The sequence below is a fragment of the Lagopus leucura genome, unplaced genomic scaffold (genome assembly GCF_019238085.1).
Source record: "Lagopus leucura isolate 7727_CA_CO unplaced genomic scaffold, USGS_WTPT01 Super-Scaffold_100015, whole genome shotgun sequence".
Taxonomy (NCBI): domain Eukaryota; kingdom Metazoa; phylum Chordata; class Aves; order Galliformes; family Phasianidae; genus Lagopus; species Lagopus leucura.
This window is the reverse complement of record NW_024962269.1, coordinates 7,351,543-7,374,970: the sequence shown is the minus strand read 5'-3', so window position 1 is coordinate 7,374,970 and position 23,428 is coordinate 7,351,543. Positions and strand designations below refer to the sequence as shown.

Genomic DNA, 23,428 nt, shown 5'->3' with positions numbered 1-23,428 from the left:
GCGTTTGTGCTCCTGAGGCAAAGCCGTTCGGCGAGAGCTGGGCTGAGCGCGGCCGCGCAGCCCCTCCCTTCAGCCCGGTTGACTAACGTTCTTTGTGTGGTGACCTTTCTGCAGCGAAGTCATGTGTATAATTGAGGATTAAATGGTAAAATGCAGTCTTTTTGCAGGATGGCTTTGCATGGCTGTTCCCCACTCCCATAGAAGGAGTTTGTTTTCCATCGAGCCCCTCTCAGACATCTCCACAAACACCTTTGATCCCATTAGGCACGATGGCATGATGGTGCCCACATTCTGCTCATTGCTCATCAGGCGTCGGGCTGATGCTTGCACTGGTGAGAAACGTGCAAATGGGAGAACAGCGTGGTGCTCCGCTGCACCCAGTGCTTCCCAGCGCTCGTTCCTTGCACCCATTTTGCTTGCTCAGTGCATGACCCATCTCTGTAGCACGCAGGAGATGAGATGAGGTGATAAGATGGCTCTTCTTCTTCCGTGGTAAAATGGAGCAAACAAAAAAAATCCTAAAGCCACCCACCGTTACAATATGAATGCATGTTCCCGGAGAGAACGTTCTGGAACAACAGACTTTGCAGCAATTACTTTTACCTTTTTCTGACCCCTCCGTGAAAAGGGGCCTGGAACGCCCTTTACCTCAGTGGAAATGACTTCAATCGCCCAAAGCTGTGGAGGTGATGGGTACCTTTCGGAGGACACGTTCCCCAGGCTGTCTGAAAAGCAGAGGGAAGCAGAGCTGTGGCAGCTGCTGCTCCTGCTTTGCAGCAGGAAATCAATCGTGGTGATTTTGAAAGATTTATGGATAGGATTTATTTCTAAACCCCACTTTTCCATCATAATGAAACAGTGCAAATTTTCCTGTCTAAATTACTGATGCCTGTTTCCCTACGTGGGTCAACAGAAAGAGCTTCATTATGGAGGTAAGCGCCTTCCTTGCCATTACGTGCCTCTCTTCCCTCGAGCTGATCATTTACCTGCTCTTAGAACCCCAGCACAGTTTTCTGATATCTGCTGTTTCAATTTAGGCACTTTGAGAGCGTGCTCTTTTTTTTCACGGCTTTAATTACTCATGAGAGTGCCGTTCTGATGGGAGCAGGCTCTCCAGCACCGCGCACTGCTGGCTGTGGAATTAGGAAAGCTCAGTCATGTGCTTCCAGGATTTGGAGGTTTCACCATGGTCTATTTTTGCTACGCGTTCAAGCTCTAATTCCTTTCTACAGGCAGCCCCTCTCCTGCACAGCTGAAGCAAATCAAACCTTTGATTTCAGGAGACAGAAGCCTGCTTATTTTGCCATGAAGTTGGGTGGGGGGTTGCTGTGCTCTTGCTCTCTCTGCAAAGCGTTCCCTTAGAAAGAGCAAAAGCCCCAGAGCCTCACAGCAGGAGGAACCATGTGCTGCGTATCTGTGTGTTTGACCTAGCACAAAAGTGCTGCCAGGCAGACTATGCTTTGGCCTCAGATGGCCGGCTGCCTGGCCTGGGCTTTTTCACTCTGTAGGAGTGTTCTGCAAAGCAGAGGTAAGTCAACTAGTAGTGCAGATTTATGTATGCTGCTGCTGCATTTTTGGCTGCTGTTAAGATAAAGCCCCTAGTAGTAAAAATAATATGTAAATATATTTTTTCAGAGCTTCCAAAGTGGAGAGAAGGGCAGAGGTTTTCAGGTTGCCAGCATTAACAACCTGCCACCCTTGGGCTGCCCAAGAACAGACCTCTTACAGGATGACTACAACAGCTGTAGTTCTTTCCCATTATCTGTATTTTGGTGTAACCGAATATTATGTGTCCAAGTGCCCCCTTTCAACCCAAGACTGTTTTACTTTACTACCACTTTAAGCAAAAGGAGGCTGGGCTGCCTAGAGGTCTGACTCCACCTGTATGCAATTAGGGTGCAGGGTTTGAAGGACAGGCTGATGGGGCAGGTGGGAGGAAACTTGTGTTGGGAGCAGCTGCTCTGTCTCCAGGCAGCAGGTGCTCATTTTGCTCAGAGTGAGGTAGGACATTAGTACTTATGTGTGGTGCTAAGGAGGAGTTTTTCTGTAAGCAGTGAATTTGCTTTGTGTTTTTTGAGTTGTGTTTTTTTTTCTTTTTTTTTTTTTTCCCCCCCATACTTTCTTCATAACGTCAGCAGGCAGGACATGGATACTGGGAGAAAAAAGGAGGTAAGCATATCAGGATTAGAGGGTAATCCTGAGTCCTTAGAGGTAGAATCTAGTCTTCAGATGAAAGAGATACAACGTGTTGAGGCTATCTCAGCTCGCTCAGCAGGCAGAAAGGTGTTCAGATAAGGATTTTAGTTGTTTGCCACTTCTTTCTTTTGTTTTTTTTTTGGGGGGAGTAGTCTGTATAAAATTAGCCCGGTCTGGGGTTAAGTGCGCTTAGACAGCCCCAGAGCTGCTAGGAGTGCATCTTGCTGTTATCTGTACCCTAGTGCTATGGCTTCTGTCCCAGCCTGTGACCCGGGGCACAGATATGCATTCCTTAAGCGATGCTCTGTGTAAGTATGTGCTAATTACACTCCTGGTTGTGAGGCCTAATGTGTTGGGAAGCAAATCAGATGAAAATGTTTTCAGCCTCAACAAAACCCCTAACATTCTTTTGATAATCTGGCATTATCTCTATTTGGCAGAAAAGAAGCAGAGGATGAAAGGAGAGCTGGTTACCCAGGCTGCTGCTGTGAGGGGACTGTGCTAGAGCTTTTCAGAAGGTTGGTTTCCACACTGCTGTTCTGGTTGTGCTGCTCACGTAGTTCCTTTGGAGACTACAGTAACTGTGTAAAATGGTGGTCTCTAAAATAGCTGATAAAATAAATTTTCTTACCTTGGGGGTGTTCAAATATCACTATGAGGTGGTGGGATTGATACTTCACTGTTGCAGAGCTAAAATATGTCTCTTCAGTGTAACTCCATTATTCTTCATTTAAAAGATAAATATACCTTCACTGTCAGACCAGATATTCCCCTTTGTCAGCATTTCATGGCTCGCTTCCTGGATCCAGATAGATTGATGATAGCTGTTTAATATTCTTTCCTCTACAACTGGTGATTTGAGAGTTGCCAGCTCTCATGATGGTTGCTGTTTTTTTTAAGTATCAGCTTCCTGAGGTATGTTTGCTGCACTGGAGTCCTGGCTTGCTTTCTGTTTCTCTCAAATAAGGAGGTGCAGAGAAAATTTTAAAAAGTGAATCTCAGTTTCTAATCCTGAGGCAATTCATGAGATTATCTTGGAAGTTATATTTCCTCCTGACTTGGGGAAGGAGCGGTGGGTTGTTTCATAGCTTTAGACTACAGTGTAGCAGAAATGTAGTCACAGCGCGAACTGGTGATTGGGCACCTGCTGGGAAGGCAGGGCCAAAGCAGAGGAGCTCAGGTGCATGTAATGTAATGCACCTCAGTGACCCCAGACCTCATTTAAGGGTTGGCAGTGGAAGTGAGAGCATCTCTTGCCAGATATCCTTGCCTACCTGAGGCCTTCCAAAGGTAAGCAGCTCTTTTCCTTCATTTCTGTATTTGTGGCTGCTGTATTTGGGCTTGTTCTCGTTTGCTGTAGCCAAAGACTTTGCCACTCTGCTATTATCATCCCATTATAGCATTACACAGAGCAAAAAGGAAGGGTTTGATTTCTGACCCTCAGCTTACTGAAGTGTGTGAATGGTGACATTTTCTACTGTGAATGCTTCAGATCACTCGACTGCAGTCGCTGGTGATGACCAGAAAACCTGCTTGAAGGAGTGGTTTGTGGTGGCCAATGCAAACCAGCACTTCGTGCTCTGCCTTGCACATGTGATGAATGTTCCTTTATTGGCTCTAGGCTGTGAAGCTGTGAACAGTGGATGTGTTTAGATGGTTCATAACTAGACTTCAGTGCTAATATGTCTGAACTAAATACGGGGAACTTCTAGGCTTTCAGTTGTGCTCTCTGGCTGCCTCTGGATGTATTTCAGTCATTAAGAGCAAGTGGTGAGGTTAGTGCAGGCCGACCATGAGTGCATTCAAATCAGAGGGAGTCAGGTGTGTGTGGAGAGACAGCTTAAGCTGGTGCCTTCTCTTGAGATAACAGCTGTGGAATATTTTCAATGTAAGCAGTGTAATGAAGTCATTCCTGGTGGGTAGTGTGAGTTGTCTGCTTTGGAGCCTTGCTCATGTTCTAGCCTGACAAAGACATAGACTGAGATAGGCTGCCCACAGTGTCAAAAAGGATAGGAGCTCCTTGGCCAGCTTTTTGCTTGCTTGTTGTCAAAATGAGGGCCTAATGAAAGAAGCACATGGTACTGTTAGCTGGAGAAGTTTGAATCTGTTCATTTTGGTGCCTGAGGGTTTCTTTTTTTCCCCCTGGTTCAACTATAGGAATTTGTGCCTCTCATCCTTGAGCCCCAAAACTTATTTGTCTCAATTAATCTGTTCTGTCTAGTGAAACTGTAGTTCTGATGGTCTTGAGTCTTGCTCACTGAGTGGTTTGATCAAGGCATCAAAGGAATCTCTCAAACTGAAAATGCAACTTTCCAGACATTTTTTTCCAATTTAGGTCAGAAGGGATTTCTCTAGTACTTGGGATGCACCTCTGTGTTAACTGCTTTTTTTTTTTTTTTAATTGGAAGTCCTTGTTAAGGCAATTAGGATGTATTTAAATGCCGGTGCTTTTGGTATCACAAAAGTGAACGTCTCATGCTGGTTGACTACCTAGACAGATCACAGTGGAAAACCTTATCTCAAAGGCTAGGATAAGTCTTGATACTGCTATCCTTTTCAGAAGCAAAACAGCTACCAGTGGAGCACCGCTGGTACTAGCTGGTAATAAGTCTTATCAGATGTTTTTGTATAGTTCTTTGATGTGTTTCATGATATGTTCTGTAGAATATCTTAAGGTTGTGAAACTCAGAAGGCTGCACATAGTTTAAAAAGGATGGGAAACTGTTGGTGCTCTGCAAGTGCAGCCAGCATGCAGGGTGGACTAAGACAAAAAGTTGAAATTTTTGAGGGAATACTATGGGTAATAATAACCTTCATTCTCCTGTATCAAGGAGTTCTGGTACCTCTCAGGGTGACTTCTGCTTCACCTTCTGTGTTTTTTATATTATATAATATATTTGGGTGGTGCTTGTTATTCTTCCTGTTGACATGGGCTCTTGATCAGAACCTCATGCTAGCACTTACACTTACTCTGCTTTACCCCCCTGCCTTCTCAAGTCTATTTGCTATGACTTTTTCACTTTTGCTGCCTTGAGGCTTGGCTTCACCCATGGCATGACATTGTTTTGGTGTGCTGCTCTGGTCCCGTTTTGGGGATGGAGCTCTGTGTTGGCTGCACTGCAGCCTCTGTGGTTTTAGTGAGTCTCCAGGGTTTCTTAAAATGTTGTTGTTGATTTTTTGTCTTTTATTTCCATTGCATTGCTAATGAAACAGTGTTGCTTCTGTGGTAACTTTCAGCTGACCTTGAGTTGTAAGTACTTAGAAATTTATGTTCTACATAAATAAAATGGAAATTATTATTCTTATGATTATACTGTTCTTACACAGAACTTGCAGGCAATAACCATAATCTCAGGAGATAAAACAAACTCTCAGTACATGAGTGTGTGTATACAAACAACATCAAATCATGTTTTCTGTAATGTGATTGCTTCTTTTCATGTATTCCTATAACTGAACAAGCGTTAGAAAAATAATTGTTATTGACATACTAGAGAAGTGACACATTTAATTCCATTTTACAGGCTACCAAGTTGTTCCACCAGATAGCATCAGTGTGTACTAGCGTTATTTACAATGTAATAGGTGCTGATTTGAGGATGTTTCTCCTTTTCAGAAATAGATTGGTAAAAAAGAATGTGTTGCAAAACATACTGCCTGGCTATGATGGGTTATGTTATAAGTCTGCTTAGAGGAGAGCCCTTGCATTTTAAAGCACCTTCAGTTTTTGGGGCAGTGTCTGTGATGCTCACCTCTTGTTACTTTTCTGTTGTAATATGTTCCTTGAAATTCTCATTTCCTCCCAGCAGCCCTGTGCAGCCCCTGGGGTGAGGGCAGTGAGGAGCAGGCGGTGTGGCTGCTCACTGGGTGCCCTTGATTCTAGGAATGGAGAACTGGAGAGAATGCTTTTTCTTTTTCTTTTTTTTTTTTTTTTCCTCCCACCCCATAGGAGCTGGAGCAGGGCTCTTTGTGGGGCAGCCTGCTGCCTCTTCTGCAATGAAGAGGGAGGGCAACAAATTGAAGGGAAGAAACTTCTGGAAAACGTAACAGTGGCTGTATGCCAAAAAAGATGGTCCGGATAGATAGGTCTGTGAACATGGAGTTTAAAGTGTCTGGCTTGAATTCGAGAGACAAATTGGTTCTGCTGCTTTATGCTTCAGGTAGAGTTCATGTAAATTATATCCAGCCTAATATACAAGTTATATATACAGATGCCTGTCTTTCCAGTGGAAACACTGTGAGGATGGAAACTCCACGTGAGGATGAAGGAAGAAAATCAATTCTCCGCCTCTGTTGAGGAGATGACAAAACTATTACTGTTCAAACTGAGCAGTGCAGACTACTGAAGCATAAAATTCTTTAGATTCTGAGAACGTGTCTCTTTAGAGAGCTTTGGTGCAGTCCCCCACTGCTTCCTCATGAGAAATCTCATCACCATAAACACTGTTTGTGTTTTCATATGAGGACTTAGCTTCTCCCAGGCTCTCATAAACTGATGGCGAGTCACTACTAATTATTCCTTCACAATACTAACATTAAAAAAGCTCCACTGTGAAGTGAAGGTTATTTAAAGGCTTACACGTTTTATAGGAATTCTGTCACTGCTATATATGTGCACGTAACACTTTTAATTTTCTAAGGCAAATCTTGAGGTTTTATTAGGCCTTAAATAATAAGCATGTTGATAGCTTAATTGCTAGCACAGAACATATAGATAATGCTGTATTTTTAGCAAGTGTGTTGAGTGCTGTGGCTACAATGGGACTTGATGTGACAGGGCTGAAACTTTCTCCCTCAGCAGAGAACAGCCGTCATGTCCTTGCTGCTAAAATCTCTTCTTTGCATTCTCAGATATCATGAATTCTGTATGACTCAGGGTTTTCTCATCCAATTAAAAGCTTCCAGCTTATGTGTTTTCTGACATTATTTCTTTGTTCATCAGTGATAACTGACCACATAATTGGCAATTTGGGAGATGACGTGAATAGTATATGCAAGTTGCAAGACTTGTTCCACGAACTGTTCTTGTAAGCAGGGCACTGTGATGGCAGCCGGGTCTCCAGCTGCTGTCCTGTTCCTGCCTGGAAAGAAGGCTGTTTCACTGCTGACTGCTTTACTGATAAACATTTGTATGAACAATTCCCAGCTTACCTCTTTCTGGACCATTTTTGAAAGTTCTCATCAGTTGCCACAGACTTTTCAGCTAGAGCAAGTTATTGGCTTGTTTGTGCTAGAGGAGACAAAGCTGTCTGATGGGGAGGAAAACATGGTGATAACTTTCCATCCCTGCCTCTTCCCTTCCTTTGCTGATGCTATTTGTGCCTATCAAACAAAGCCAACAAAGCTGATTTGGAGCAAGCTGTGAGATCACTTCTTGGCCAAATAACTTGGTGGAGCTGAAGAGCTGTATGGCAGTCAGCCTGGTGCAGCAGAATCCTGTGTCCCCTTAGGTATTTCTGCAGGCACTTATTAAGATGAAAACAGACTTGGTGGGTCGTGTCACAGCCCAGATCGGTCTGGTCCTGTTTCTGGCAGCAGTAGTAGTGACTTTCTAACAGAGTGTAAGTGGGTGGCAAGGATGTTTGGGTACTTCAGCAGTCTGCTCTCAATACTCAGCCCAGGATTTGTTTATCTATGTTTTGTAGGCTATTTTGATAGGCTTTTTTAAACTTATATCAGCTTGTGTGTTCACTTCTGAAAACACAAACATGCTCACTCTCTGTAGCACCCCTGAGGCAGCAAGTTCCACAGGCTGCCTGTAGGCAGTATGAAGCAACACCTTTGTTAGTTTTCAGCCTGCCCTCTCACCATCTAAGCCACTGTCCTTGTTCTCCCTGTATTACAGTAGGCACTGAGTAGTTGTTCCTTGCTGTCCTTCTCCACAGTGTGCAGCTTCCGTAATATTTCCCCCTCAGCCACCCGTTCCCAGAGTGTATGTAATTGTGCATTGTGCAGGAGTCATTTGATTCCTTCAGCTATCATTACAGGCCTTGGTACCTTTTCTGTCATACCCTCTGTGAAAGGAAGCTCGTAGTTCAACATGACACCTGAGATGTAGGTGTTCCATTGAGTTACAGGATAGCACACAGACAACTTCTTTTTCTAATAATTTCTAGTATTGTTTGCTTCCCTGCCTTCCACTGCTACTGGGCATTCTTTTCACTGAATTACCTTTGTATCTTCAATATCTCTTCCTCAAGTGACAATCGGTGCTTCAGACGTTATTGCAAATATAATATGGTGTCTTTCCTATCTCAGGTGTGCTGAGGCTGAATTTCATACATGTTGAGAAGTGCATAGCTAAATGGATTTTCAACATTTCCTATCCTGAGGTAAAGCAGTGATGACAGTTTAAGTTTTGTGATCTGTGCCATGCTTTCCCCAAATACGTAACTTCATTATCTGGAAAGGCATTTTCATTTTTTAATGGGCAAGTGCTTGGACTGGTGAGCTGGGACTGTATGCAGCTTCTCATATGATTTTCTGGTGGCTTTGCCCACTGAAGCCAGGGCAAAATCACCGAGTAAGGAGTGGCTTTTTGTAGGTTTTGCTCTGGAACTGTTGAGAGATTAAATTAGTTTTGTGGTCAACAAGAAGGAGGAAACGGAGCCTCCTAGAGAAGAGTTAAATGTGTGCATTTGTGCCCCTTTAGATTTTAGGTGACCTGGCCTTTGCTTATGGATCAAGCATAGAAGAATATTTGGTGAAATTCACCTGTTCCAGAATTTGCTGTTTTTCAGGTAGTGGAAAACTCCATCCTTTTTTTCTTTACATACTCTGCTTGTGTTGATTCCAGGGGCACGTGGTGCATTCATGTGCACATGTAAACAAAGGGTGCAGTCTTTTGTTTCCCCTTCTCTCTTGATGTGACCTTTGAATGTGTCCCTTGATCCTTCTCAGTTCTACGGCTCCTAGTTTTGAAGACTCCTCTAATTCAAGGTGAGGAAGGCTGTTTTCACAGCATGTACTGCGTGTTCTTCAGCTCCTCCTGTGGTCTCTTTAGAGCTGTCTCCTCCTAAGGACTTCCTTGAACTCTTCTCTTTTTATCTCCTGTCTGCTCAGTGAGTTGCTGCTGTTGGTAAGCAAACTTGCACAATTTTCTAACCTTCAAGACAGGACAAAATTGGAAATTTATGTGAGACTCCAGGCTTTTCAAAGCCCTGCTTGGAAATGAGGGGATGTATTTTCTGATTTGGATATTTCTTTCAACTTATAGGAGCAGTAAAGAAAATTGTGCAAACTTAAGCAGGCTTTAAAGATGTTCAATGTATTATTGTCTTTGTTGAGTGCTGGATCTGCTTAATGGGATATCTTCTTTGCAGGAGTTTGAATGGGTTAAGTTCCATTTCACTTTTCCATAACTGGAAGTGTTTGACCTTTGGATACCTGAGGTTCCCCTGCCTGCTTTCCATCTGCTGCTCTGGAACTGGTCCGGCTGTATCTGACAGCCTTGTACAAATGTGCTGGGTAGCCTATGGACCCAGTACCAATCTAAGTAATGAGTGTCTGTGCATTCCAGTTGAGTACTCAAGTTCTTGCTGTATTTGTTTATTTTTTGAAAAACAAACAAATTCTGCTGCTACTGTCCTCCCTGTTCTGAACAACAGAACATTACTATGCATAGGATCTTGTTTGCGGGGAAAAAAAGTGTCCCTGTGAACTGCTGTGTTCTGTTGGAGCCATAAACCCATTTCTGTGCAAATCAGCTTATTGCTGCTGTGCCAGCTCTGACCAAACAACAAAAGATTACTAAATGATAGAAAAAGTTCTAGTGAATTCCTGCACCTCTCTTTGCTGTGCTCCCAGCTTTCCTAGTGCTAAGCATTAAGATCCAGCTGTGGGTCCAGTGGCTCTACCCTTCTTTGATCACTGTTCTGTAGAAGATGTGGAGCAGTGAATCATAAGGAAGAGAAATAAGTCCTATGTTCATGAATATTATGTTTTTTGGGGAGTGGAAGTATGCCTGTGCCTGGAGTCAAATCTAGGGGGCCAAGGAGTCTGTGACTCCTGGCTGATTGAAATGTAAATCTTGGCATCTGGAAAACTGAGATCTAGATAGAGCCCTAGAGACCTATTGGTGCAGGATTCAAAGCACTTGGGTGCTGTAGGGAAGGGAGAGAAATATCGTTATTGATTGACAATGGTAAAGGTAGAAATGCTGTAGTAATAATTTTACAAAAAACTTAAATGATACCTTTAGTATTTCCTGAAGCACAGTGAGACAAAATAGTTCAAAGCTTTGTCTTCCAGCATTCTTATTCTGCTGGCAGGGCAGTGAAGACAGCAAAGTAAATCCATCTGCTTAGTACTTGTAATGAGTAAGCAGGTTTAAAATAGATGGGGTGACCACTCACTGGTTTGCTATCATGTGTGCTTTGATTTTCAATAAGAGCATGGCTGCCTCTTAACGTCTTTGTTGCATATTGACAGGATCCTTTGGTATGTTTCTGTTGGCTTAACCTCCTGTGACAGACACCGCCTCTATCCGTGTGCTAGCAGTATATACTGTGTGTATTTCACTCCTGTGCTTATGTACTGCTATGCTTGGGCAGTATATTTAGCAAACTGTGTAGTCAAATGATTATGTTAGAATGAATGGTTGATGTCTGGTACACAAATAATTATGACACTAAACTTACTATGTATGAGCTGGAGCCATAGCTGATTTCAGTGACAGATGGAAAACTCCACTGAACCTTTTATTGGCCATATGCCATTTCTGACTGTTGGCCAACAACAAGATTTGTTGCTAATATATAATGATTTAAACAGTAAAAAGAGCAGCTGCACTTTGATTTTCAGTGTCTTTACTACAGGTTTTCCTGGAGCTTTTGAATATCTGCTGCTGCTTTCTAATGCAAAGCTGTCACTTCTGGTCTGTGAGAAGAGACTTTATCTTCCCAGCACTATCTGGGGTAGAATTTTATATTTTGATACTTATAACTAAAGCTCTCCTCTGCCTTTTATTGCATTATTAAGTTGACAGAATAAAGATCTTCCTGTAACATGGGGATAGTAATGGTTTGTAAGGAGCTGACTCTGCGCAGTACCACAGCAGAGTTGTGTGTGTGGTTTTGGTTTCTTTTTCTTTTTTCCCCTTGCTGTCAGTAGTCTTTTATTTTTATGACCTGCCTGAGGACTGGGAAACCAGCATTCTTCCAGCTGTTTGGAGAAGGCAACTTCCAAAACATAGTTCATTGAGAGGAACTGCATGTGTTCTTCATCATAGTATCAGGACAGTGTTTGGAAATGTGAGTATGTGAATATAAACTGCAATCATTATCTATGCAGAACATGTCACTGTTGCTGGCAGAGCAGAGGACTTGTTCCCACGTGATGCTTTGACCTTCCTCCCTCCTGAAAAGGATTTTGCTGCTGTCCTTTGTCGATCTGTGCACTCCAGTACTCATCCAGAGAAAAATGAGATTGGAATCTGGAGGGCAGAACTATTCTGGCCTCATGCCCAAAACAAAAGAGCATGATATGGGAGGTGCACAAAGGAGCACTTTCTGGTGAAACTTGTTTTTCTTCCCTATATATATTTACGAACACTTCATATTATTACAAAAAAAAAAAAAAAGTATTATGCAAGCTTGCGTGCAAAGAAAACAGGCCAAGCATTTGACTGTCCTGGACAATTTGCACTACATTAAGAAGCCCTCTTAAGGTCTTTAGGATGTGTTGGACTGATACTGTTGATCCAACAATAGCGTTGCTCCTGTGCCAGGGGAGGTGTGAAGCGGTCCTTGCATAAAGTTTTCCATTGCAGAAGGCAAGCATATAGGAAAGCAAACAGTTAATACTCATTGTACCTCTTAGGAAATGGGTAACAAATTGTGTGGATGGTGGATGCTGCTCTCCCGTTTCTGTGCCAGCTCCTTTGGAGAGATACAAGGAGTCAACTGAGGGGCTAGAACCACAATTTGGTTCCTGACCAGCTCATCGGACATGCTGTGGGCTGCACTGGCTTGTGCAGCTCAAATCTGATGCAAAGGCAGTATTTTTAAGCCACGTTCACTGGCTCTGGCTGACTCCTCTCTGCTTTGTTGGACTGTTGCTGGGTCTTGGACTAGGGCTGGACTGTAGCACGGTTGTTAATACACTGCTATGAAGCTATCTGTACTGTTGATATGCTCATGCATTGTGTCAGAGACCTCCCTTCCTGTCTGCCTAGGTGCACTGCTCAGCAGTTGGTCCCAGTTGAGGAAGCCAAGTGATCAATCCGTGGAAAACTGAAAGCACTCATTTCTTGATCTGAAAATAAATTGCATGCAAAGTAACTGAAGGTTTGCTGTGGCCTCACTGTGTCTTTCACTGTTCCAGGTGCTGGTTGCATGCTAGTTCACTCCAGCTCTTACAGTTGGTTTGGCTGCTGACCACAGCATGCTCTGAAAGTGCGAGCGTGTTGGCCCTGCTCGTCTTTTCCTGTAATAGATGGGTGTTTTGTTATGTTTATTTATCTCATGTCTCTTCTTTTAGCTTTGGAAAAGCAGCAGTGTAACTTCTCTGGCTGCAGGCAAGTTGTTTCTTCACAGCCAGTAACCTGTCTGCTGAAGTTTGAATGTTTGCTGGGATACTTCTTATTTAGGTCATAGCTTTTCTCTCCTGTCAGATTCCTCCTTTGATCTTAGCTGTAGCAAGCTGTCTGTCTCCGCGATCAAACAGAACTATGCAAAGTATGGGTGAAGTGATACAGGCACTTCTCACTTCATTACATCTTGCAGAACATGGTATTCTATTTGTATTGGAGTTGAGAAAGAAAAGATCTAATTGAGGAGTTTATAGCTGACTGTCAATCTGCAGTAGTACTTAGTAGTATCCAGTGACAATTTTCCCTGTTATGTGGATGTTCTTAACATATTATTTGAGCTGCAAACTCTTTCAAAACGTCCTGTTCTTGTTTTTTCTTTCCTAACTGGAGCATGGTACCTGGTGTATTTGTGCAGCGCAGGTCAGCTGCCTCCTTTTCTGTTTTTACACATTTTTAATACCACCTTTGCCTGCATCTTGTGATGAGTCGAGCAGAGTCTGATGCATGCATAGAACAGCTGCTCCTTTCCTTGCAGTCTATTTTTTTTTTTGTTTTGTTTTCCTTTTTTCTCTGAGGATTGAAAGGCTCTCATCCAGGTGCTAGTGGTTAAGTACAAACTGTTGATTGTAGAGCACTTGTGCTTTCCTTATGTTGTATAGTTCCCTAAAGCCCATTAATGTCACTGACGACAACATCATCTGCCCTCTTAGCAATGCTTGCTGGCATTAAAGTTTGTTGGTCTGGAAACTAGTTTAATGAGTAGTATCCTTTGGTAGAAGGAAATGTAGAACGGCTTTTTCAGTGTTTAAAGCTTACAACTATTTTTAAATAAGTTATGTCTGCATAGATCACCCAAAACTAAATGGAAAAAAGGGATGCTTTAAAAGCTGTTGGAGAATGCTTTCTCCACCCCACCACCCCAAGTCATTGTCATGTACTTTCCGCTGGTGCTTATGAACAGCTGTGTATGCAGTCATAAGAAAGCATGAGATAACTGAAGGTGATTATGGAAGTAATTATGTTCTGTTTTTTTTCCCTTCAATTTGTTCTTGCTTCATGCTGGGGTGGGAGGAAATTGAAATTAACTCTGTCTGACAGGTACATGGTGGATAATGTCCAGGTGTGGCTTGCAGTATCTCCTTGTGATGCTCCATAATGAGACCAGTGACTTCTGAGTTCATGGTAAGGTGCCAATGAGCACTGCAGTATGAGCAAGTGAAAACATGATAGGGACAGTGATGACTCTTGAGATAATATATCAAATAATCAAAGTACTTTGACTGATCCTGCTTTGTAACAACTGGTTATTAGTTTTCTTAAAGGCCCAAGGTTATTCTGCTGTTATCTTTTTCAACCTAGCAAGGTCTCAGTGCAATGGGCATGACCAATGTTTGGCTGAATATTGTAGCTGCAATTTGTTTAGCTGATGTTCATGCAGACTGTGAGTGTTTGGATTTTCAGCTAGATGCTATGATTGTTTTTAAAATCCAGTGCTGAGAATAGAGACTTGAGGCAAGTAAAGCAACAGCATATGGTTAATGTTTGTGTAACTGCAATTAGTGAGGTTTTCCTTTCATAAGAAGGAAAGAGCTTCCTATACTGAAGACTTGTGATGACTTTGTGGAGGGCAAAGAAAGGCAATCCATTGTGATTTTTAGGTTTTGTGCTCTTCACTTGGTAGTTCATGGTGGGAAGTGAGTCTCTCAAACTGCACTGCCTAGTAGCTCTTGGATTTTTGCTCCAAGCACACGTATTATGTCTTGTCTTGTTTGTTCCTGAGCTGATCTGCTTTCTCCTTGCCTTTTGGCAGCTTACCCGACTGTTTTATGTGTTTTTGTTATGCAACTGTTACACAGACATGCTATGTAAGCCTGTATGTGTGTGTGCAGATGGATTCTTCACAGCTACCTGGAGACAGGGCCGCACAAAGCACAGACAGCAGTGTGACAAATACACCATGGCTGGATGGGACTCGGGGAGTAGTTAGCTGGCTCTGCTCATGCCATGCTGGAAGTGCATAGTGATTCCTTCCCGTGTTTGTGACCTTTAAAATGAAGACACTGTCACCTTTCTCTGAAGAGGCTAAAAAAAAAAAAAGCAAAACATAAAGATGGTAAGGTCCAAAGATAGGTGTTACGTACAGTTCTTGCTTAGTCTGTACAAGGCAACCAAAGTAGGAACAAATGATCAAGCATTTTCTGATGGCTTTGACAGGAGATGGCATCTATTGAAGTCCAGGTGGATTTATTAGTGGATTAAACCTGACTCAATAAAGCATGCTGCCTCATTCTGTGCTCCCTACTGGAGCATATACAAGAACAGAGGATAACTGATATATTTTGTAACAGTTTTAGGGGATAATAGTTCTTATTTCTATACAAATATTGATAATGGGCGCACACACATATAAGTTTTTATATAGATAGAATGCTTATAGTTAATCAAGATTATCAGAGGATTAGATTCATATATTTAAAAACCTTACTTTGATTTACTTCTGCAAGGAGTTTGATACGCTGTATAATTAAAACATTCAATGAGAGAAAATTTTACCATCTAAATCCTGTCATTGTTTTCTTTCTAATCTCAGAGCTGCCACTTTAGATCCAGATGCTGCAGACAAGTCTCAGGTGTGCAGTGGTTATTAATCAGGAGTTGTGCTTGTAGATGTTCAGTTTTTTAATGTAGTACGAAAGCTAGTGTTTAACCACACTGGCTTAATACAGATAGGGGTTGGATTTTTTTTTTTTTGCAGGGGAGTGGAGGAAGGATTTTGGGGATGTTTAGATAATAACACAAGCTGACTGCTGTGGGAATACTGCTATCATCTGTTGCATTGCACTTTACATCACTTGCGTATGTCAGACTGATGTTATGAGAACATCTACCTTTAGTGAAAGTGATGGGTCCCGTGTGTTTGCAGCAGAAAGAATTGTGTTCTCCCATCAAGTTCTGGGAAGACATAATCTACTTTGTTAATAAAATGCTTGAGTTTCTGTGTCACTGTGCATCTAGCCATCTTCCTGTGTACAGATAATGCTTATTGCCGTAATACTTTTTCAAAGCAAAGTAATTGTAGCCAGATAGTCTTAAATATGTTGCTCTCATTATCAGCTTGTATGAATAGACAGTAAAATTATACATGTAGAATAGTTGACATTCTTCTGGGGTTTGGTTGCTTGAGGGGCGTCTCTACCAATGCATACCAAGTACGTAGTGAGGATATTGGAAAATTTAAGAGTTCCAGAGAGCAAATGAGACGCAACTAATGCTAGCAACAGAAGGTGAACAACGCTTTAGGACACCAAAATGAATGGTAGAAATGAAAACAAAACAGCATTGATTTCCCAACAACGTTGGTTAAATAAATCAGAACTAGTATGTGCTTAAGGCTTCCTACGTGTATTTATTTTGCACGGTATTTTGAAACACTTTCCTCTGCTGTCTTTGAAAGCACTGGTTATTTATTAGAGTTATATGGTTGTATACCTTGCAATAATTTGGCTAGGAACTATTAGTATTCAGGCAGCTATCAATATCTTAAGAGAAACTGTAGTAAGCAAAAACAAACTGTAGCTAAACAGTATCTAAACACAGACAGCTACTTGGGATGATGACACTTTGTCTGTCTTAATTTGTTGGCTATAGAAATGAATTATTAGTAAAATACAGCTTGGTGACATCTTATACATTGTGGGCCACAGATTCTTCTCAGTCCACATATGCAGCTTGTATTATAGCCAAATTAGATGCATTTATAATTCATTATCTCCCTCTCCTCTTTCTCTCTCACGTTCTTACTTGGTATTCTGTACAATCTGTATTTGTAAGTTGGATGGACTAACACCAGTGCTTCGTTAATTACGTGTCTGGGCAAGTGTTGCTCACTACCACTGTATGGATTCCTTACAGATGTAAGTGGCTAAGGACTGATTGAGCACACGTGGCAGAAATGTCAACGGTGGTACAGTTACCTAAAACGTGACTGTAGTTTGTAGAAATGGTGGAGCTTTACTTTTGGAAAAAAAGGTATTCAGTTTTTGATGTGGGTGACTAAGTGCTGTGAATTCCTGGTTGGTCAGGGCAGTGGATGCATGCCAGAATGTGTCTGATACCCTTTCTGGGTCCTACAGGTCATTAATTTTTAAGGCAGAAGCAGTCAGAATTGGTAAGTAGTACTTCTGTTTGCATTTCTTTTCTGTTGTAACGTGAACTGTAATAGTTGAGTGGCTGTTGATATCTTTAAATCTATTAAAATCACTGTGTGTTCAGAGTCTTGCTTTGAAAAGTGCAGCCCTGGTGTGTTACATATTACAGGGTTGTGTTTCTCAGTTTCTTTTGTCTGCATAATGTGCATTTTATCTAAATATTTATGCTAGACATATGGACAATTTCTTTTGTGAAGTTGAACTAAAGGGCAAAATGACAGTAGTCCATGCGTTCAAAAGGTAACTGTGTACATTTGGGGAAGCTCTCACTTTGGTACAGGGTCTTACCCAAATTTAAAAATGCTCTGTGGCCAGGCAGGCTTGAGTACCCATGCAGGGGAAAGCAGCTCTAAAGCTTTTGTGCTATGTGTTTTTCTATCATCATCGTTATTTATTACCTTTTACTTGAGAATCTGTGCATGCTTGGTGTTGAGCTTAGTAACTAGTGATATAAATGCTGGTCTGTTTTCACTTGCACGTTTGAAGTTGTCTCTCTAAAATGCTACAATACTGAGTGCTATAAATATGTGGTAATTTACTTAGAAACACTGATAGTGTTCTGTTGTTCAGAAATGCCATCTGGATCTGCAATGTTTCATAAACATATTTTTTGCAAATAATCTCTAATGTTCTACTAGGAAAAATGTTTGGTGGGAGAGAGCAATTCAGAACTGGATGGAAAGACTGACATATATTTTTCTATCTAGTGTTCCTTGTAGAATTAGAGCATAAATATCCTTTTTCCTGTTGTGTGATGTTTTCTTTCCAAGTTCTTGATGTACTACTGATCTCATATATCTCTCAAATCTGAATAGGCTTCAGGGGGCACAAATGAAATGAGAGAATGAAAGTAGGAGGAGGAAAAAAGGAAAGACATTGGCTATCAGTGGCTAAGCAGTCTGAGGAACTATTTGTTCTTACTGCTCAGTGTCTGTTTCTGAAACCAGCTGACATGGCATTAGCCCCTACAACCAGTGCTGCTGGAGTTGGTTTCGAGCTATGTGAGCTCAGATGTCAACAGTGAAATTACAGTCCTAGAGCTTGGGATGATTCATCTCATATCTGAATTAACAGCTGTGCCTTATCTTTTTATCTTTTTTTCTTCATTCCTTTTCTACAGAAATATTGGGTCTATTCAGGCCTAAATTTGATTTCACTTTGGTTGTGAGTTATACTACAGGCTGTTTTTTTACAGACTTTAAAACAGGCCTTTATCCTGCAATGTGATGCAGGGGAGTCGATGGCTGTGCTCATGCACAGTTCTGCGAAGAACTCTGGAGCTGTATGTTGCACTGCCAGGTCTGTATTTTGGGTGTTCCTTAACCACCCTCAGATTAATTTTCTATTAGGATTTCCTGCATATGTTTGTTTTTTTACCTTTATGTTTTTAAACTGTCCCATGTTAGAGAGAGAGAGAGATTTATCTTTATGTAAGAGTATACATTGTGTATGCATGTGAAGAAAATGGCTTTTATTTGATGGATGGATTTGCTGCAGGCTGCCACATTCTGCAGGCCACCTTACTGGCAGTGGATTTTGCTCAGTTTATAACATAGTAGACTGCGCAATAATGTTGTCTGCAGTTCTACCAGCAACAGGAAAAGTATTAAAGCACTGATTTCAATTTTACTAATTGTTGTGCTGTGAACAGTTGCTTGCTGAGATAATGTCTTAGTGGATTCGACTGGTGTGCTATCAGTTGCTGAGGTGTTATGTAATTAGTGATAGTGAAGCTAAGTATATCAGACTTATGCCAGGCTGTCAGCTGCTCTGTGGAAATGAATTCAGATAGACGGGGGAAAACTTTCCAGAAGGGTGTGGAAAATAAAGATGGGAAGTGGTCCAGATGTCCCCCGCAGCAAACCTCTTCCATGTCTAAGAAGGCAGCCGTGGAAGATGTCTAATCCTTCTGACAGCAGATCTGTTTAATGCTGCTCCTCAGAGTGCCTGGATTTATTCTTCTGCTGTGGCCTGCATTGCCCACTTCTGAGTCTTCAATCCTGTTGCTGAACTTGCACAAGGCTCCAGCTCTGACTTCTGAACAAACAGCTGCAGCAGTCCATGATGTCATTGCCCTTCAGTGGTTTGCTACTGTCCTGCTGTTAGAGGCTGCATTTCTGCAACAGAGCTGGTGTTAGGAGCGCAAGCTCTATACTTCACAGTCCTGCACCTTAGAGCAAATCTGCTTTTAGATCAGACGAACTCATGCCACTGTTTCAGGCATGGCTGTGGTGTTCAGTGGGCTGTATTGTCAAGACAGAGGGCTGGAGAAATTAGGTCTACCTCAAAGCACCCACACCAGACCAGGCAGATAATGCCTTGTGGCTGTAGAGCTGTTGAGAAACAGCATCACTATCACGGAAAGGTACCTGGGAGGCACTAGGAATACCTTCTGGCACTGTTTCTGGTACTTGCAAGTCATCCAGTGCTCTGGGTACCCAAAGAAGGCATGACTGCATTGCAGTCACATTCTGCTCCTTTTTGCATGATATTCAAAAGATGCTTACTGAAATGTGAAACTGAAATCCTGGCTTCGCAGCAGCCTAAGTTAGCAATAATCTCAGTCCCCATCCTGTGTGTGTGCTGCATGGTCCCTTGGCTTCTCTTACCTAGCAGGATTTGAGATTTGCAAGAATTGTGTTCCTGGGCCTTGAGAAAGCAGGATTCCTACTGGTTTCAATACCTTGGTCATTCATTAAAATGGGGATCTGGCAGGGAGATTTGAAGGGTGGTGGGATGTGTACATGTGTCTGTGATTAAAACGGTCTGTGTTCTGGAAGTTGCCCAGCGAACAGGCCAGGATCTAGTTAGTTTTGTGACTTTCCTCCTACAGTCAGCCTTCCCCCTTCAACAGCAGTCTCCTAACATTGTGCAATAGGCTGAATCCTGGAATAGCACAACTCAAACCACAGCAGCTGGATGAAGGTAGGGTTGTGCAGTGCTATTTGTTCAAGATTGGCACCTTTGACAATGCTTTCTGGAGAGTTTCATAATTCAAGTCAGTTACTCAAAGCAAGGGCTGCTTACCCATGGGCTGTGTGTGGTCTACCAGAGTAATTAATCTGGCCAGCTTCCCAGGAGAACTTGGAACAGATTTGTAGGCAGAAGTGGTTCTTTAACTGCGATAGCTTGTTCCTGGCTATCTCCTTTTTGCTGTCCTTTCCCCTTCTGATGTTAGTGTGTGTGAACTATATATTCCTTTGTGACTTGGGTGGTGGGGGGTGGCTGAAGAATGTGGCCCTGCATTTAATTAGTGATCTGTAATTGCCAGCTCATGTGCCCTGAAGTCCGGGTCACAGATCTCTAATGCTTGCTCTCTTAACCAGGCTGATTTTATTGTTGTTTTTTATTCCCATATCTGGCTGAAGTTATGCCTCCTTCCAGTCTCAGCTTAAATTGCTGGCTACCAGAATTTGGACATCTAGGAGTCAGCATTTCCTCTGTTTTCTGGATACTTAGGGCTGCGACCCTGGAGCTGGCAGGCTCTGCAGAGTACAGATCCATACCATGTCCTGTGGTCTCCCTCCCTATGTGCAGGCAAGCTTTGCTCATTTCCCCTGGATGTCTTTTCACTAGCTTGTCTGCTAGTCTTAAACTGTTTGACTCTTTCCAATCTAGTTAATCACTTACTCAGAATTAAAGTGGTTGTGATGTGATTGAGTTCCTTTCACAGGTAAATTAGTTCTCAGAGTGTTTGCAGAGGGGCTTTCTTTAACGATTCTATTTCAAAAGCTAATTCGGGTTAATATTCTCTTGCAGGTGTCATTCTTTCTTCTTGTACTGTGTACTTGCGCAGTGTTTTAGTTCTTGCAGTGTGGGGAAAAAACCTGAAATCACAAACCTTAGCCTAGGAAAGCAAAAGAGACTTGAGAGTTCAGAGAAAATGGTTTTGGTAACCTTATATTCACCTCCTGATATTGGATAAATTGCATGTCTTTGGACCCATCTGGCACTGCAGGGGAATAATATCCTTTATGACAGAGACATTTTACTTAAGGCTTTCTTCCAGCTCGGTCCTGGAGAAGGAAATTGATTTAGCCTGTGATGCTAGAAAGCAAAATCAAGAAGCGCTGATACAGAGGGCGATCTGTGCTGTGACACCTTCTGTGCATTCAAGCTAGTAACAAGAACCTTCCCTATTGCAATCATCTTCCCTTCACTTCTGTTATTCCCTTCTTCCTCAAGCACATGCGAAATCACATGTGCTGTGCTGACAGCACTATAACTGTTCTCCTGTAATCAAAGAGCTCCTCATATGAACTCTTCTGGTCTTGCTGCAAATGTCAACTCATGGGGGACAAAACACTGGACTTGTTCAATTCCATGAAGAAGCCTTTTACTTGTAAAAGTTTATGATGGGAGCATTTGGGAACAGTATCCTAGTCAGATGCTAATCTGACTTGCTTGTTTAGATGGAAGCAGTTTACAGAGGTGGTATTTCTAACCCAAAGGACATGGACTGGTGGGAAGGGCAAGTTTGATAACCCCATGCCTCACATGGGGAAGTGGGGAACAGTTACTAGACTGTGCTCTTTGTGTGTCTGAAGAGTAGAATAGCTTGTTCCTAAAGTGTCAGAGGCTGTAGTCACAACCTAAAAATACTGAGTTTTGGGATTGCATTCACTTGGATGATCCTTTGAGAGTCAACGTAGTATTACAGCATCCATGAGCACTGCATGGCTCCCCATCCAATGTATCCCCATTGCCTCTATTTTGGTGGTTGGAAGCTCCCTGTGGGGCAGATGGACTGCGCAGCCAAAGGTTATGGTAGCACTGAGTGGCTAGATGAGCAGCTAGGTGAGGGTTTGATTCCCTTTTGCTCATTTGGGTTTAGGTAGCTCACGTGGCTTCCTGTCTCCTGTAACTGACAGCCATGCTTCTCAGTGCAGCGGTGTTTCAGCCCTACTTTCTGGGGAGTAGTAGGCCTGCCAGAGTTACTCTGAAAGTTTGATAGAAGCACGTTTTCCTGGGGTGAGTGAACTATATGAACCAAAATGTCTTGCCAAATTGGATTGATTAGGGGCTTTGGGATATTGTAGAAGAAAATTAGAATCTGGTAATGTCATTCCCATGTCATCTTCTGAAGACTGAAAGTTCCTTTCTTTATGCTTTTTAAATCGGAAGCAGCTTTTTTTTTTTTTTTAAAGGGCTTTTTTTTGTGTGTGTCTCATGTACAGCATAGAACTGAAGTGAAAGCAGACATTTAGATTGAGTTGTAATAATTTTATGGGAAAGTTCCATAAATTTCCATTCAGACTTGGCAAAAGGCCGAAGGTTTCAAAGCCCAGAACCTTTCATAAAATCAAACCTCTGTTCTTTATCCAGCTTTCATGCTTGTCCCGCAGCGACTTCTACCTAGGTTGCTGTGGTACATTGCAGTGAGAAACACATGGGAAGATCAGCAGAGCCTTCAGCCAAGTGTGAAGTGTCTGATTCTCTCCCTGTGAACACCTGTGCATTCACTTGTTGATGCTGAAATCTGGCAATGCCGATTAGCTGATAATATGATTGTGTTACTTGCTGATGATGCTGTCAAAGTTTTTGACAGCCATGATTGGAGTATGACTGAAGTATTTAGTATTATTCTGAGCAGTGGTGTGAAACAAAGCCTGAGGAATCCCTGAACCTTTCAGTACAGACTCTTTCAAATCATCTATCAGTACACAGCAGAGGAAGTTGGATTTCTGTATGATTAAGGCACCTGAAATTTTGTCTCTTGAAGTTTCAATGTAACTTAGGAAGTTATTTCACGTGGTCTGCAAGTAAAACTTATCTATGTCTGTTTTATGGAAATGCACTGTTGTATGGGTAACGGTTAACAATGCTGGGATTTCTTTCTTGTTAACTGAAAAAGAAGCAACTTTTTTTTCTTCTGTAGTATATTGTAGCTTCTCCCACTACTTTGAGAGAGTAAAACGCATGCAAAATTAGATGCAATTCTTCATGCCTGCTGTCACAAATACTCATGAAAAATCAGAATGGGAAATATGAAGATTGGTTCATTCATCATGGGAAGAAGCTTGCTAGCAGCAAAATATAATGTGGAACCTCCTACCTGAGGATGATAGTTCACATGCAATTGCAAATATATGCTCTCTGAGGGATTAAAAAAAGACTCTTGAAAGGCCAAGATGCCCATTATGAAGCTATCAGGCTGGAAAGCTGCCATTTACTAGATTAATATGAGCCTGGTCAATTTTTCAAAACATACACTATAAAAAGAACGATGCTTAGTGCTTTGTTTTCAAGGTACTTTTAGCCATTCATGAAATCACTCTCACAGACATAAAAGATGTGCTTGTGCAGAATGTGGAAAGTGTTTAATTTGAGATTTTAGTCTTTGTATAAACTAGTGTGACTGTGGTTCTGAAACGTTTTTACCTTTCTTCCTCTCATTGCCATCAGGGTCATCCTTAGCTGGGACTTAGAACTGCAGGAGGGGTGCCCAGCTGATGCACAGCTGCACAGATGCTGGGAGCAGGTGGCAGTGCAA

The 23,428-nt window shown here is 42.1% G+C and overlaps 1 long non-coding RNA gene across 6 annotated transcripts in view; it reads left to right on the top strand.

Annotated features, from left to right (window-relative positions):
• Positions 1-1,201: 1,201 nt before the first annotated feature.
• The window catches only part of LOC122182718, a 123,773-nt gene continuing 101,546 nt past the window's right edge, over positions 1,202-23,428 (top strand). For 4 of the 6 annotated variants that reach the window (XR_006179947.1, XR_006179945.1, XR_006179949.1 and 1 more), the window contains exons 1-3: positions 1,925-2,001; positions 2,136-2,169; positions 2,637-2,714. This is a non-coding gene — a long non-coding RNA (uncharacterized LOC122182718). Of the gene's footprint in view, positions 1,529-1,924; positions 2,002-2,135; positions 2,170-2,636; positions 2,715-23,428 lie in introns of those variants that run through there. The other 2 variants (XR_006179946.1, XR_006179950.1) reach the window with 2 other exon arrangements.